Source organism: Schistocerca nitens, chromosome 2 (genome assembly GCF_023898315.1).
Source record: "Schistocerca nitens isolate TAMUIC-IGC-003100 chromosome 2, iqSchNite1.1, whole genome shotgun sequence".
NCBI classification, from domain to species: domain Eukaryota; kingdom Metazoa; phylum Arthropoda; class Insecta; order Orthoptera; family Acrididae; genus Schistocerca; species Schistocerca nitens.
The window spans coordinates 500,214,219-500,218,839 of record NC_064615.1 but is presented as its reverse complement, the minus strand read 5'-3'; positions in this window follow the sequence as shown (position 1 = coordinate 500,218,839).

Here is a 4,621-nt window from a genome sequence, read left to right as displayed (position 1 = left end):
TTTTCATCTCATAAAATAGCTGGAAGAGCAGAGACAATCACTCTTGTTTTAATTTTTTGGAATGGAGCTAACGTCGCAGCATTGATACACGAGTCTGTGTCAAGTTTTCCATTCTCAGGTATGCCTTAGATTTCAGCCTTGACTGCAGATTGTGAAATCTTAATTGAATTCACATTACATGGATAAGGATTCTGGGCTTGTTCCTCTTCCCAAGCATTGTATCATAACATTAACAATCCATCGATCCTTACTACAGCGCTTATGACATATCCTGACCAAGATACTGGGACGACAGGTAATCGATTTTAATTTAACATTGATGATTGGGGAGAAGGACGATTATCCTTTAACACCGCCATAATAATTGACCTGTTATTTCTACAGTCGTTGTTTACATTAGGAGAATCCAGCCGGTTCAGGTGCCACTGACTATTCCCAGAACTTGCCTCGTACCCTTCACTAAATCTTGGTTCATGCCTCTTATTATCAAATGCGTTAATGTTGTGAGCATTAATGTTTCTGTTACTGTGGTCCTGCTTCATCGTATTCATCACTGGGTTGTGTGGAGTCGTTACATTTCCATCCCAGTGTGGCCTATTACCCTGTAAAGAATTAAACCTTCTCAAATGATTCTGACCATTTGCACTGAATTGATCGTTATCCGAGGTTCCACTGGATCTTCAGTCTCGGTATAACTTACATAACGTATTCATAACCGACAAGAATTCCTATATACTTCAGTCTTATTTTTTCTCCGATTTTTCTACAGCGTGTGACGTCACTCTCGTTCAAGATTCTACCTATTTCTATCTTCCAAGTTCTCTTCTTGGATGGTTCTGTCCTGCATCGCATGCGTCACTCCATCTTTCAGTTCTAGCTGGGGTCTTCCACTTTTTCTGTGTCTTGGAGGTCCGCCGTGCCATATTTTACAAGGCCATCTTTCCTCTAACATTCTTATAATATGTCTATACCATGTTAGCCAATTGTTTTCAATTGTGTCTTCAATATTACTGGCGATACCATCTGTTCTTTAGAACTTCATTCCTTTTTTCTTGTTACTTCACAGTTTCATCCCCATAGCTCCACTGCAATTGCCTTTAATTTCTTATCACTGGCCGTGGGGACTTTCGACAGTTCAGCATCATACAGAGAAATGCTCTAAACTATAGTTTTGTACATCCTCGTTTTCAAATTTTTTGACATAGCTTTATTCCACATAATGGAGTGTGATTACTTAATTGCTACCTTTCCTCTTTCCTATTCTGTGATGTAGTTCCCTTTGCTTCCACCTCTGTCCGAATTGACTGTCCCCGAATCCTTATATGATCGACTACACTTTACCATAGATCCATTATCTGTAACAAGATCACTTCTTACACCGATGATAACCAAGTATTCTGTCTTTGTGAAGTTAGTTTTAATACCCCACTGCACATATACCTCTTTAAGTTTTGTTAACATATAATAGACATTCTCTTCTTCCTCGGCGAAAATAACTTCATAGTCGGTGAAATGTAGGAAGAACCAGATCTTCCTATGCTTTTACGCTTCCTTTATCAGTTTTTCAGTGTTTAGATCAAAAAAAAAAAAATTTAAATAAGGTAGATGCTAAGCAGCGTCCTTGCCTCAGTCATTTGCTAAACTTAAGTTTCTGTAATAGTAACTTACTAACTTTAACACAAGTTCTATCTGAGCAAAGCTTTCTAACGCTTTGTAAACAACATTTATGACTGTTCTGGTTATTCGTACCTTCCCATATCCAAGAAAGTGGTACACTTTCATAGGCCTTCTGCAAGTCTATAAAAACCGTATGCCTCTCAGAGCTGTATGCAATTCTCTTGTTAGTCACCTATCAAATTCTGCAGGTGTTGTTAATACAAGACCTTCCAGCCCAGAACCCATACAGTTCTTCTACTCCCTCAACTTCTCTCTCAGTTCTAGTTTTAATGACATTACTATATAGTCTCTATATAGAACTGAGAAGTGTGATGACTCACTAATTTGTGCGGTCACATGTTTGTAAATCCTTTTTTTAACTCGACATGGATTGCCTCTCCACTAAGAGAGAGATTAAATAACTTTGCGAGATGTTCAAATAACAACTCTATGTACAGCTTCAGGTCCTGGTGCTTCGCCATTTTTGAATTGTTTAATTGTGTCCTGAACCTCCGCTGTTGTTATCTCCTGGACGTCTGCAAAGGAGCATGTATCTTGAAATTCGGATCGATCTTCATCAGGTAGTTCCTCATAGCATGTCTTTTATCTATCTAGGCTTATCAGCTCTAAGTTTACACTACTACTGCTGACATTTGATCTTCGCTATTTTATCACTTTCCGTGCTTCCCTGGCTTTGAACTCAGTTTACGGTTATTCATTTTTTCACATTTAAAGTCTTACATAGCAGTTTTTGTTCTAATTACTGCTTTGTTTGCCTCTCCCCTCAGTCTCGAGTACCAACTTGCACCATCAGTCTTATTGCCCATGAACTGCCTGTTGTAAGCCTCTCTCTTCTCCACGTTTGCGGCAATATCGTCATCCCACCAATCACTTTCAAATTTACCAGACGTGTTCTCAACTACTCAGGCAGTTTCAAAGGCCGCTCCATAAGTATATCACAGCTGTCTTATACACTACTTCCACTATCGCATCATAAGTCTGATGTAGCCTCCCACCCAATACAACCTTGTATCTGAAGACAACTGAAGGATCATCCTTATACCGTGATTTGTCTAGTTCCTCTCCATTCTCATTACAATCGTTTCGGCATCTACAAATTTTTTGAACAGGGAACAAATGCGCACATCGATGGAGGAAATGGTCAGATCCACATTCTGTTCCCTAATATACTCTGAAATTCCCCACCTTTTATGATCACTTTCTGATCCTGTAGCATTATGAGTTATAGAGTGTAACTTCCTTGTAGGCTGTACATATATACACTCCTGGAAATGGAAAAAAGAACACATTGACACCGGTGTGTCAGACCCACCATACTTGCTCCGGACACTGCGAGAGGGCTGTACAAGCAATGATCACACGCACGGCACAGCGGACACACCAGGAACCGCGGTGTTGGCCGTCGAATGGCGCTAGCTGCGCAGCATTTGTGCACCGCCGCCGTCAGTGTCAGCCAGTTTGCCGTGGCATACGGAGCTCCATCGCAGTCTTTAACACTGGTAGCATGCCGCGACAGCGTGGACGTGAACCGTATGTGCAGTTGACGGACTTTGAGCGAGGGCGTATAGTGGGCATGCGGGAGGCCGGGTGGACGTACCGCCGAATTGCTCAACACGTGGGGCGTGAGGTCTCCACAGTACATCGATGTTGTCGCCAGTGGTCGGCGGAAGGTGCACGTGCCCGTCGACCTGGTACCGGACCGCAGCGACGCACGGATGCACGCCAAGACCGTAGGATCCTACGCAATGCCGTAGGGGACCGCACCGCCACTTCCCAGCAAATTAGGGACACTGTTGCTCCTGGGGTATCGGCGAGGACCATTCGCAACCGTCTCCATGAAGCTGGGCTACGGTCCCGCACACCGTTAGGCCGTCTTCCGCTCACGCCCCAACATCGTGCAGCCCGCCTCCAGTGGTGTCGCGACAGGCGTGAATGGAGGGACGAATGGAGACGTGTCGTCTTCAGCGATGAGAGTCGCTTCTGCCTTGGTGCCAATGATGGTCGTATGCGTGTTTGGCGCCGTGCAGGTGAGCGCCACAATCAGGACTGCATACGACCGAGGCACACAGGGCCAACACCCGGCATCATGGTGTGGGGAGCGATCTCCTACACTGGCCGTACACCACTGGTGATCGTCGAGGGGACACTGAATAGTGCACGGTACATCCAAACCGTCATCGAACCCATCGTTCTACCATTCCTAGACCGGCAAGGGAACTTGCTGTTCCAACAGGACAATGCACGTCCGCATGTATCCCGTGCCACCCAACGTGCTCTAGAAGGTGTAAGTCAACTACCCTGGCCAGCAAGATCTCCGGATCTGTCCCCCATTGAGCATGTTTGGGACTGGATGAAGCGTCGTCTCACGCGGTCTGCACGTCCAGCACGAACGCTGGTCCAACTGAGGCGCCAGATGGAAATGGCATGGCAAGCCGTTCCACAGGACTACATCCAGCATCTCTACGATCGTCTCCATGGGAGAATAGCAGCCTGCATTGCTGCGAAAGGTGGATGTACACTGTACTAGTGCCGACATTGTGCATGCTCTGTTGCCTGTGTCTATGTGCCTGTGGTTCTGTCAGTGTGATCATGTGATGTATCTGACCCCAGGAATGTGTCAATAAAGTTTCCCCTTCCTGGGACAATGAATTCACGGTGTTCTTATTTCAATTTCCAGGAGTGTATATATATATATATATATATATATATATATATATATATATATATATATATATATATATATGGATCTCTTTGTGTTATATAAAAATCATTTCATATTTTCAGACTGCACTGTCCTCATATTTCTACCAGCCTCTGTCTAAATCATTCACAGTATCCTCCATATATTAGCTTACAACTCTGCTAGCATCCTGCTTTCCCACTCGTCCATTAAAATCTCCTTAAAGATACTATTCCTTCCTGTTGCTAATTCCATCTAGGAGGT